The 13,146-nt window shown below is 42.0% G+C and overlaps 1 long non-coding RNA gene across 1 annotated transcript; it reads left to right on the top strand.

Moving 5' to 3' along the window:
• The first annotated feature begins 611 nt into the window (after positions 1 to 611).
• Positions 612 to 2,284, top strand: LOC111024469 (uncharacterized). Its single transcript, XR_002603341.2, has 3 exons — positions 612 to 1,348; positions 1,434 to 1,474; positions 1,978 to 2,284. It is a non-coding gene; the product is annotated as an uncharacterized LOC111024469 (long non-coding RNA).
• Positions 2,285 to 13,146: the final 10,862 nt, after the last annotated feature.

Raw genomic sequence — 13,146 nt, 5'->3', positions numbered from 1 at the left:
GATCTCGGTTAGAGAAACTAAAACCTTAAGGAGGCAAGATTTTTTTCCTTAGTAAAGTTGTTGCAAAGAAGCACCTATTTAGTCGAGGAAGATTTTGGACAAGCACCTAGGACTGCTGATTGGTCAACTTTAAAGGATGAAAGTTCTTAAGGTAGGTAGTTTGTAACACCCCAGTGTTTAGAGTTGTGCGACCAGTCAACTTTCGAGGACAAAAGTTTTTTTTAGGTGGGTAGTCTCTAACAACCCAATTTTCGAGTTATTTTTATCTTAAGATTTAAATTCGGCCTTTCGAATTTTTCCCCTCAGTTGGTAATTAAATTTTAGGTTTCCAAGTTGGAGTTCTAATTTTGAGTAAATTAAAATTAAGTTTAATTTCGTTGGATTAAGATAGATTTAGTTTTCAATTTTTGGAAGAGATTTTTAATTAAATCTTATTCCAAGAGTTTGGTAATTTAATTTCTCTTTTGATTTTTATTATTGTGTTTCAAATTTATTTTTCCAAAATCTTTTGAAGTGGCTTTTGTTTTTATTAAATGGTTAAGAAGAATTCCAACTCTTTTTAGGGCTTAGCCCATTCTTTAGTTGGCCTATCCCTTTTTGATAAAGAAAAATATATTAAAGAAAAGGTTTTGTTTTTTTTAAAACAAAACAAAGCCCTAAAGAAAAGTCATCTTCTTCCCCTTCATCTAACCCTAGCTGCCACCCTATGGTTTCATTTCCATCGGCCAGCACCTCCCTCCGGCGGTCATTGACAAGCAGCGGTGGAATTCTATCCCAACAACCGGCGACGACACCATGAACCCGTCGTAGACGTCGCTTGATACAGTAGTTCAGTCATGTCTCCTAGTAGCAGCGGCGCGTCATTTCGATCGGTGGCAACTCGTACCAGATCTTTGGTCGCGCGACATTGAGGTTCCTCCAGCGGCTTTTTCAAGCAACCCCAACCACGAACAATCAGATCCAGTGACCCGTGCCCGAACTCGTGTCGATCAGTGGTTCGGCAGCAACTTTTGGTGGCCACAAAAAGCGTTCTACTTGATGGCTCACATCCTTCAGCGTTGTTTTTACAGCCACCCGCACCCCGACATAAACAGTAGCAGACACGCGAAGGTTTCTTTGTTCCGGCGAGACTCGGGTTGACCCATCCTTGTTTGGAGCTGGTTTCGAGTTACCAACACGCAAACGGGACTAGATTTGAGTTACATGCCACTATTCAGATACAAATAGACATTACCCATTGCTTTTCGGCATCGGACCAGCAAGCGCAAAGCCGACTTAGATTTGGAAGTCCGAACCTCCTTGGCGTCGACCCACTCCTAACCCAAGAGGTTTTAGTGTGAGTTAGTAGGTAACGAATTCAGTAAACTTTGTTTCGATTAAAATTAAGCATTTTTAGATGAACTCGAACCTGAGTTTGGTTGTTTTGGATTTAGGAACCGTTCGACGAGCTTAGTAGCGCGTTAGGACCTTCGTTGTAAGTAGTTCTTACTTAAAGGGATTTTTTGTTGTATACTGCTATGAACTTGTTGTTTGTGGTGCGCCTATGAGTGCCGGTTGCATGATTGTTTGAGATCGACGTTACCTTATAAATGTTGTTGATGATATAATTGCTAGGTAACATTTGGAAATACATGTAGTTGTATGATATATTGTATCATGAGCTGTGTAGACATGTTTGATGTAATAATGGTAGACTATGTGGTTGATGTTATGTTCTGGTTGGGCTGTAATGTGAAAGTCGTGTTAACTATTCTTGTTCTGTGACTTGTTGTGTGTGGAGCGTGCTGGCTTTATTGACATCTTGTTTGGTAAAATGTATGTTGGCATTGTTTTTCTGAATTCAAAGCATGTTAAATGTTGAGAGAATGATACTCTCATTATAGTGGATTATTAAGAGTTAAAGTGCTATAGCCCAAATATAATTGCTCTTTAATTTGTTACCCACGTATAAATTAATTATTAAATTAATTCCAACAGGCAGAGTTCGTTGTGCTCGAGCGGAGCAGATTACACCATCAGGTTTTGTCCTTCATGTGTGGTTGTTTGGCGATTGGTCGAGCTTGATGAATAGGAAAGGAGATATGCCATTCGTTTATACCTTAATCAAATATTTCAAAATGAACATAATAAAAAAAAATCAATGTTCTAAAGTTTCAACCCATCTTTATTGTTCGTTAGGTTTTTGTTACTCAATGCTCCATATATTATATTAATTATTGATGAAATCTTATGACAATTATCAATATTGAGTATTAATGCCAAAGCGAACATACCTTAGTGGTAATTGGCATATACCTCCAACTAAGAGGTTGTGAGTTCGAATCCCCTACCAACATGTTGTGTGAATTCACTAGTTAAGTACCTATCTCGGAACCAAGACCAAGAGCGTTCAAATTTATTACAGTTATATATTTGAATCAGTTATAAGTTTTTCTAGTATTTGTTAGACTTATGTGGCATATTTCTTGACTTCACCAACAAGCATCAGTCGTGTTGACTATCCGTCGAACCATTGGTACCCTGTTTTGTTCATTGTTGCAATTATCTCCTTCGGTGCATCTACCCCTTTTCTTCCTCCCTTTCCAATCATCGTCCATCACTCCAAAGGGGTTGTTTTACCATCCTTATAAATCTAGAACAAAAATCTCTCTTCTACCTTCATTCCATAATAGAAATGAATGACATTTCATTCGGATAAGTGCAAAAACGAGTTGGTCGTTCATCGAAGGAAGGGGTGGTGGGAGCAAGTGGAAGACGAGCGGTGGTAGTAAGCACAGGTGAAGAGAAGGAGGTGATAGTTGGTGCTGTGTGCGATGACAAGTACTCGCTGGATAAAATGAAATGTGTTGAAGGGAATACTACAATGTGATATGTGGACCAATCAAGTCAGCTGGGTATCATCAGATTCGTTCAATTTTGTTAATGGAAAAGACCGACCTCTTCCTCGGTTCTCATTTATTTGACCTCCACCATCTCCTTTGCTAGGTAGACGAAATTGGCCAGGTCCACGAGGCCATGGTTTGTATTGCAATTCAGCAGCATATTCATCAAATTATTCCTCGCGTTCCTTAAGTAGATGGCCGAGTTTACCACATCGATAGCACGAATCTAAAAGCTTCTGGTAGGTTATTGATGATATATGATGCAAGTTATACAAAGACAATATGTAATTACCAATAGCTTAATGCTCTTGGTCACTAAGACTTGATTACAATATATAACTTGAAGTCAAAGCACAACAATGAAAAAAACTATGCAATAAAAATGAAAGAAAACAAATATTAACTCAAAGCACAGTGAATTAACCTTACTTATCTAGGTTGTCGTTTGGTTTTGAGGACATTTGGAGGGGCTGTTCTCTCAAAGAAATTCAGTGGCTGCACAAAAGGCTTCTCTCGAGTAGGGATTTTGAGTGGGGCGGCTGTCCTCCTTCTTTAGGACCGTCCTACTTGAACAAAATTATCCAAAAATAGTTTTAGAATGTCAATAAACCAAAAAATAGGATTACTTGCCCAAAAGAAATCGATTTGGAACGGATTTGATAGCCCAAATATCTTTCCCAAATTTGTCTAGCTCTAAATAAGAAAAGTTTTATGATTCTACACTTCTTATTCAACCACTAATAACTTTCGCTACAGACCTTGGATGGCAGAGATCTTAGTGTCTTTGAAAATCTTTTTCAATGACCTTCAATTTGGTCTAACAAAAAAAGTCAAAAAGATATGAATCGTCAAATTGACATAGGGATTTCTCAGTTGCTGCAAGATTTACTAGAAAAGCAGTGCGTAATAATGAATTGATAACTTCCACACCACAAATTGAAATTAATAGATTATGGTTTTTCTGAAATTCTATCTTGATTATATTTGGAATGGTACTAATTTCACTCAATTTAGATGTTTGAGCAAAAAGATATGGTATATTGAAGTTGCTCTCGATTTTTGTCTCTCTGTAGGTTTCTCTCAAATTTTTGTGGTTCTAAGAAAAATTGATAGCTTTTGCTATAAGGCTCGCTTTAAAGTGAATTTTTTTTTTGGTGGAAAGCTTTTTGAATGCTGAGCACATAGAAACAAAATTTTGACACTTTAAAGTAATTTTCGAAATGAATAACTTTCATGTAGGAGTACTAGCTCATGGTAGACAAGAATAAGGGGATGATTTTTATTTTATTTTTTTGTGATTTGTTTTGAATAAGATGAAACCAAAGACAAAAAATGAAATTTAAATGCAATAAAGTAACATATATTCGATCTTTAGAGCCTTAACTCTTATACCAAATGATACAACGACTCAAACATATGGCTGATCTTAGCCTCTTAGCCTATTACCACTTTAACCCAATCATATAAGTGTTTTCAACCCGAAAGGAGAAGGGTTAGAGGGATTACATTTGCCCTCATTACCTTGAGCAGACAGAATAATCACTATGCTTGAGGTTGGAAACAATCCATGAGTTTGATGATCGATCAGACAAGTATGCTTCGAGGGGTAAAATACGACATCATAAGTTAAACCACACAGATCAAATGAATATTGGGGGGGGGGGGGGTTTCCGCAATGCAAAGGGTGAGAAAACCCTTAATTTTCGAATTCTATCTCAAAATGAAAAGGTGTCTAAAACAAAGGGGATACACGCCTATTTATAGGCTAAGATCAATGGCCTCTACAAGAAGAGCTGCTAAATAAAATAATCATAAAAACGAAGAAAAAATGAACAAAATAATGAAAAGATCTTATAATAAAGAAAAACAAATATTCCTTAAATGAATTTTGCTAAAAAAAAAAACTAACGAAAATAAAACAAAAGATATTCCTAAAATCCACCAACTTGCTAATCAAGTAAGGGAAACTATTCCTTATTCTAAATAAATAAATAAAATTAAGGAAAATAAAAAGGAAGTAATTTCCTTAAAAGGGATAGAGTGCAAGTATCACAAAGGGAATGCACGTATGGGGCGACGGTATGGTGGGAGTGTGTTGGGCGGTGTTTATGCAAAAAATGTGATTTTTCCTCTAGTCGGGGATGAGTTGAGATGAAGCTCTTCCTCTTGGCGAAGTTGAATTTATCTGATATGAAACTCTTCTTCTAGGCGGGGATGAGCTATCTTAATAGCTCTTCCTCTAGCCGGGATGAGCCAAGATTGAGCTCTTCCTCTAGCCAGGATGAGCTGAGATTGAGCTCTTCCTCTTGTAGGGATGAGCTGAGATGAAACTCTTCCTCTTGGCGAGGTTGAGTTATCTGATATGAAACTCTTCCTCTAGGCGGGAATGAGTTATCTTGATAGCTCTTTCTCTAACCGAGGATGAGCTGAGATTGAGCTTTTGCTCTTGTCGGGATGAGCTGAGATGAAACTCTTCCTCTTGGTGAGGTTGAGTTATCTGATATGAAACTCTTCCTCTAGTCGGGAATGATCTGAGGTTGAGCTCTTCCTCTTGTTGGGATGAGTTGAGATTGAGCTCTTCCTCTTGTCGGAATGAGCTGAGATTGAGCTCTTCCTCTTGCCGGGGATGAGTTGAGATGAAGCTCTTCCTCTAGGCGGGAATGAGCTGAAATGAAGCTCTTCCTATAGGCGAAGTTGAGCTAAGATGAAGCTCTTCCTCTAGCTGGGGATGAGCTGAGATTGAGCTCTTCCTCTTGTCGGGATGAGCTGAAATTCAGCTCTTCCTGTTGCCAGGATGAGCTGAGATGAAACTCTTCCTCTTGGCGAGGTTGAGTTATCTGATGGTAGCTCTTCCTCTAATCGGGATGACCTGAGATGAAACTCTTCCTCTTGGCGAGGTTGAGTTATCTGATGGCAGCTCTTCCTCTAACCGGGATAAGCTGAGATGAAACTCTTCCTCTTGGCGAGGTTGAGCTACCATCGTTTACACATCGATCGCCTAGCTCGGTCCTTGAAAACATCTACAAGATCCCCGTTGAGACGTGGATATTAGATGGTTTTTACGTGCCATAGCTTTGTTTGGTAGAAATGACTTAAAATGTCCTTCCCCACAGACGACGCCAAATGTTTATGCAAAAAATGTGACGGGGTATGACCTGGTCAAGGTCGGCCACAGGGCCACAGGGAAGAGCTCGACCTACTCCAAGTATGACCGTCGGGAGAGCATGACCTACTTTTCAGGTATGACTGCAGGAAGACCATGACCTGCTTCAGGTATGACCGAGGGAAGAGCTTGGGTATCCTTGGAAAGGGATGAGCTATCTTGATAGCTCAAAGGGTCAAGGTCGGCTGACTGGGATGAGCTGTTGTCCGGAATGAGCTGAAAGGCCACTTGGCGAGGAAAGACCTGTACAAGGGAACAAACACTCCGACACTCAAGTCAGTTTTGAGTCTGACCTTATTAAGGAGGCCGAGCTAGAATACCATACCTGACTGAAGAGTGACTGAAGAGTGAAGTGCCCTATTTATAGGTTGAGGTACCCGACAAGGAATCCGACCAGCGGTTGAGCATGTCAGGACCAAGGTCGGCCTGTCGGGAGTAGCTATTCCAGTTCATACTCATGTCATCTGGAATTTGGCTAAGTATGGAAGGTCGTTCCTCCCATGAATGATCTTCAGGGAAGACCTTCAGATCGGCCTTTAGGGAAGGCCTCAATCCTAAACAGGTGGGATGGCAGGCACGTGAAGGGGCTTGGTACTGGGCAATGGGTAAGCGTGCACGCGGGCGAAGGCAGACGGGAAGCATAAAGGCTCTGTGCGAGGAGCACTAGTTGCTGGCATGGACAAGCGACATGTGGCATAGGTAGCGTGCTTGCATGGACGAGGCAAAGGGGGGCGCGTGCGCAGGCGTGGGCACCTTGCAAGGTTAGCAGAGCATGGTGCACGGACTCGGGCGCAGTAGAGGATGCAGGACCGTTGATGCCATGTGGGTCGTTGAGAGGTTGGCGCATGGCTGGGGGAAGCGCGCTGTGTTTATGCAAGAGTTTGCACAAGGTTTGACTTGGTCAAGGTCGAACTCAGAGGTTCGCTAACTTGGAATGCTTTAGAATGACCTGCACACGAGAGCAAAATCTCTTATGCTAAAGTCAGTAAATAGCTCAGACTCAATAATATGTTCGAAAAAAATTTTTATATCTGAGGTAATAATGAGGTCGTCTATTTATAGGTGCGGGGTCCGATAGACCTCAGGACTAGCAGTTATTCTTCTCGATTGCAGGGTGAACTTGTCGAGTTTCTCAGATAGAACCCGAGCAGATCGAACGCCCAATAAACAAATGAATCGAAAGAATGGCCAAGTCTCTCACCTCAGAAGGTTCGAGATTGAGCTGCCAGCCAAATGATCCGTCTTTGGGCATATCAACGTCCTCCACGTGGCATGACAATTTCCTTCCCCAAACATTGGCCCCGTCTTTGCCCGGTTGGAGGTGGACTTGGCAGAAAAGTTATTTTTTTTCGGAAATTGGTTGATGCGGTGACTTCCGATTTCGAGGTGAAAGAATATAGCCATTTATGATTTTGGGAGATCGAGGTGACAGTTGTAAGTGTAATCGAGTGCTCCATCGCTTGATCTCTTGAGAAGATCTGGATCGTCATTTCTGAGACAAGTGTAGGTTAGAGATTAATTTTCGGAATACTATATAAAGACCCACATCTCAGATTTGCGTTTTATGCTTTTCTGAATTTTTTGAGCCGTACCTGATCAGCTCGAACTTGGCTTTAGGTCAGTCTCTCCTTCTGCTCTTTCATTTTTTGTTCTACTTACTTCATGTCGAGCTTGTCTAGTAGTAGTTCGTATAGTAGTCGATATCACCCCATCAATAGATCGTCCCCCAAAAAATCCCATTCTAGTGGGGATGTAGGGATGAGTTAGTCGTTGAACTCAAGAGATAGAGAACTTCCATTTTTTCGGATGACGAGGGTGAGGATAGTGATGCCTCGGCCTCGAACCACGATTTAGAGTTCCCTTCAAGTATTCCAAATAATTATTTTGAGTCGCTATGTAGGCGGTATCAAATTCCTGATTCTATCCTCCTACGCTTACCTCAGGTCGGGGAAGGAGCTGACGATCCTCTAGAGGAATGGGTCACTTTTTATTTAAAAATGTTCGAGTACGGGTTTCGACTACCCATTCATCCTTACCTCCAGGAGTTTTTTACACGAGCTAGTCTCGCACCTTCCCAAATAGCCCCCAATGGATGGGGTGTCCTTTTTTCTCTAGCCATTCTTTTATTGGTTCTAGCTCGTGAGGCGGATGATCTCGAGCTGCTTAGAACTAACTAGCTCCTTACTTGCTTCAAGGTGAAGCGTATCTCCAAAAACCTGGGCGTTATTACTTGTGCGGAAGGAAAGGTGCATGGGGTATCATCTGGGGCCAACCTCTATAAAAAGATGGGTAGGAAAATAGTTTTATGCCTCAGGAGATTTGATAGCGAATTACAAGTCCGACTAGCCCTTCTATAGTGTTCCATATAAATTTAGGATCGATTCAAAAGCAGTAAAAAGGTCAGTACTTGCTACCGTCTCTTCGGGTACCCGTCAAAGCCTTAAGACCCAAGTTAGAGTTAGGTACGTTCGAGCTCGAACTATTTTTACTTTTTCTTCGTTGTCAAACGTTTTCTAACATACTCCGATGTTGTAGCCATAGTGTGTCGTTTCACTAACGACGTGGAGTGCATGAATAAGGGTGCTACTCATCGACCCAAGGTCGGATCGAGCTATGTCCCTCAGGCCACAGAGACGGCGGGAGTTGTTGCGGTCGAGCTGGAGCGTCCTCAAGGGCCTTCTTCTGATGGAAAAAGGCCTTGCAATGAGTCTGTCGATGTGCTAGAGGTCTCTCCTATTAGGGAGATTCACGATGGTACTTCTCCAAAAAGGCCGAAAAGAAGAAGAAGAAGAAGACGTCATCGGAGGGTGCGATCTCCGAGGTACGGAGGAGTAGTTTCTTGGATCTAACAGACGATCCGGAGGTCTGAATGGAGCCACCACTGATGTCGAGATGCAATTTCGCATCGAACCATTTAGTGCTGGCATGGAGGAGAGAGTCGAACAGATTGGGAGCGCCAGCTACTCACGGTGTATAAGGCGCGCCACCAAGTTTGTTTGTGCTCTTGGGTCCACGGTCCAACGCATGATCGACCTCACTGTTGAGGTAAGAAGGACCGATCTCGACCTCGCACCCTTGAAGAGGTAATACACGACGAAGTGGGCTACTAGTCGAAATGAGACTTCTAGTCCCCAAAACTTGGTGGATCGATATTTGAATGAGTTAGACTCTGAGTATGATGATGACAACGATGAGGATCTGTCTCAAAAAGATGATGTTGCTGCTTCTCAAGGCAACCAGGTAGCTGCTCTTGCCATACCTATGGTCAACTCCTTTCAAGAGGCTTGCTTGGTTGACTAGCAAGAGGTCGACCTGCTAGCCTCCCAAAGAGAACTTTGGTCTCATCTCGGTAGTAGCTAATCGACCCCCTAGCCTCCTCTGTTCGCTTCTTTGTTCGTTTTCAAAAAAATTTGTAAATACGGTCGAGCTCCCAGGCACATGTACCTTGGCCCTACCACATGCTCTTTCATGAAATTATACTATTTTCAATTTTATGTGTATTTACATTTTGCATGGCTTAATGAAATCTCCTGGATTTGTACTTGAATATCACGCACATCGTAGCTCGCACCGTGGTACTTTTCACATCGCACCTCAGACTATGAAGCACTCTACCCCCATTTAATTAAAAGTCGAACTCATAATATAATAAGACATGAAATTAAATAAAATAGAACAATTTGTTATGGCTAGTCTTTGAAAATTTATATAAGTCCAATTGCTTTTAACTATTTTACATTTCAAGGATAATAACGCTTTAGGTGCTATGCGATCCATGGAAGTGAGAGTAATTTCCTTCGAGATCGGCCAACATATATGTTTCTGGTCATACAATGCCTTATACTTCAAACGGTCCTTCCCAGCTTGGTACCAGTGTGTCGACATGCTTTTGAACTTTTCGGAGGACCAAATGACCGACCTAAAAAGTTCGAAGTCGAACTCGGACAATATAATGTTCGGCCTTCGATTCTTGTATTATGCTAGGTGTAACAGGGATAGCTTCCGCTTCTCATCTAGCAGGTCAAGGTTGAGGAGCAGTTCGTCCTCGTTCCTTGTCAGCTCGTAGTAATCCACCCTTTCCATTGGCATTCCGATCTCGACCGGTACTAGAATCTGGAAACCAAAGGCCAAAGAAAAATGGGTTTCTCCAATCTTCTCGTAGAGTTGTTCGGTAACACTAAAAGACTGTAGGGAGCTCCTTGGCCCACCATCGTTTTCGTGCATAAGTCTCAGTTTGAGGCCACGTTTGATAATTTTGTTAATGGCTTCAACTTGTCCGTTTGCTATGGGGTCAGCTAGAGACGAACTGAGATTGCTTAACGTCAAATGGCTTGAACTTCACGTTGTCAAATGGCTTGCCGTTATCAAATGGCTTGTTGTTGTCTGGCACTATCGCATTTGGAATACCGAAGCGGCAACTATGTGGTCCAAATGAAAGTCGTGACCTTGGCCTCTGTGATAGTGACGAGTGCCTCGACCTCGACCCATTTGGTGAAATAATGAACTGTCACAACAGCGTACTCCACTTGTCCTTTACCTAGAGGGAAGGGTCCCATCAGGTCCACTCCCAATTGGCCAAACGACCAAAGGGCGATAATTGAAGTGAGCAACTCGGGCGGCTGGTGAATGATATTTGCAAAGCGTTGCAATTATTGCATGTATTTACAAATTCTTTCGCATCTCGATTTAAAGTCGGCCAATAGTAACACTGCCCAATTACTTTGGCTGACAATGATTTGGCCCCTGAGTGATTACCACAAATGCCTTAATGGGGTTCCCTGAGGACGTAATTTCTGTCTTCAGGAGTTAAACACTTCAGGAGTGGCAAAAATAACCTTCGCTTGTATAGAGTTCCATATCAGAGTATGAACCGAGCTGCTTTTCGCCCCATTTTCTTTGCCTCTCTAGGATCTGCTGGGACATTGCCTATTAGGTATTCTCTGATTGGGTCCATCCACGACGGAGGTTGGGAGACGACTTCCATCATGTCAGGCTCAAAAATTGAAGGAGTGTCCTGTAACGCCCCCAATTTCACTACAAGGAATGAGGTACCGTTGTCATAACTATTCACCCTTGTTCCTATTAATGAAACATAAAGCGGAAAACCCGTGGGGTTCATGTCGCAACCGAAAAACCTGGAAACGCATATTTGCCTCAGTGGCTAATAATCCAAATCAAGAAAAGAACCGGATCCTAGAAAACCCATAATTGCCTCAGTGGCTAATAATCCAAATAAAGTGAATCACAATTATTTGTTTCCACAATTCAAAATTTGCCCTGGTTTTAAATAATAATAATAATCAGCATAACCAACAACTCGGTAAAAGAAATATGAAATAAGGTAGAACGTCACATGAGTCAACCAAAACCTAATACTACTAGCAATAAGTCTCTAACGCGAATAGCAATGAAACCCCAGCCCAACTATCCTAGACAACACACAACTATTGGTCCCTCCTCGGTCAAGCCTTCTCCATGTCATCACCACGACCGAGGGTCCTGTTCACACTTGAAACCAACAACATAGGGGAGGGTGAGTATATAAAATACTCCGTAAGTAGCCCTCACCAAACAAACACCAAACAACATGCTCACAATCACAGCGACAACATACTCAATAATTAAAGAAACAAGCATCAAGAAATTATTAACAGTAAAGTGACATCTCGACACTCCAACCAAACTTCAGAACTCTCGTGACTTTGATTTGCACGACCCGCTAGCCCCTAACTCCTTCAATATACAACTAGTACTAAACCCTAGTTAGTATTCCAAGTCTAGCTCTTCGAGGCGCATCGACCCTTGACATTTAACCCCAAGGTACCGACATCCCTCTACAAAAGCTAGGTGTTCGACCTTGCCATTTATCCCCAAGGTCTTGAACTATGCACTGGTCCTTGACATTTATCCCCAAGGTACCGACGTCCCTGTACAGAAAGCTTGGTATTCGACCTTGCCATTTATCTCCAAGGTTGTAAACTATGCACCGATCCTTGACATTTATCCCCAAGGTACAGACGTCTGCTCAACGTATTGGTCCTTGGCCTCCACCACGTATGGACTCAATACTAGTCTCAATTAGACTCATCATGCAGTCCCCCGACCCTTTGTACCCGGAGCCTCGACACTCATCTTTACCAAACTGGTGTACCGACCCTCCAGCTTTTGTACCTAGAGCATCGACACCCCAACCTTTCTCTCGCAGGGCCCTAACACTCAACCAAGATCGTACCCGTAACAAACAACATTGACGTTTCCACTCTTAGTTTTCAACAGGGGTTCCAACTCACGATATCCCATCCTGCTAGTCACAACAACCTTCACAACAAGGAAAAATCTAACATGCTTATAACTGGACAAAAGTAACTACAATCAGTCTTCTCATAATGCCAAACATTCTACTCACACGTTTAGCACAAACGCCATTTTCTAGCATACAACAGATGCAACAAGACCCTCATATAGCAGTCATCATATATAATGTATGCCTTATGTACATAGTCATTTCAAACGAAACCACAACAACCTATACATATTACTCAACTAGGGATGGCCAAAGAAGCCTGCCCAACATTCTCAGGAACATCGATAGAGCAATCACACTCAGAAACATAAAATCCAACAGATGCTTCACAACGTTTTAGCCAACCTCAATTAGTAAAGCTCAGCAACAACAGACATTCACATCTAGACAAGCACAGACAACAATGCAAGGACTCATTCAAGGTACTCGGCACACAATCACATAAAGCATTTCCCACATTGTTGCCTCCTATTGACACAGGGATAGTGAAACTCTCTGGATCTCTTTTGTTTTAGGAAGCTTACCTGTTAAGATGGCATTGCACTCCTTTGTTAGAGCCACTGTTTCAAATTCCCCTAGCATTCTCTTCTTTGCCAAAATATCCTTGAGGAATTTAACATAATTGGACATCTGTTCAAGTGCTTCTACTGGAGGTGTGTTGATATGCAATTGTTTCAGCACCTCTAAAAAACGATCAAATTGTAAATCTTGAGTTTTCTTCTGGAGCCTCTGAAGGTATGGAGGTGTTGGTCTGTATCCACAAACACTTTCACCTTTTTCTACATTGGAGTCTCTAT

The sequence above is a fragment of the Momordica charantia genome (genome assembly GCF_013281855.1).
Source record: "Momordica charantia cultivar OHB3-1 chromosome 1 unlocalized genomic scaffold, Mcharantia_2.0 BLBB01000001.1, whole genome shotgun sequence".
NCBI classification, from domain to species: Eukaryota; Viridiplantae; Streptophyta; class Magnoliopsida; order Cucurbitales; family Cucurbitaceae; genus Momordica; species Momordica charantia.
The sequence above is the reverse complement of the archived record's forward strand: the minus strand, read 5'-3'. Positions and strand labels throughout refer to the sequence as shown.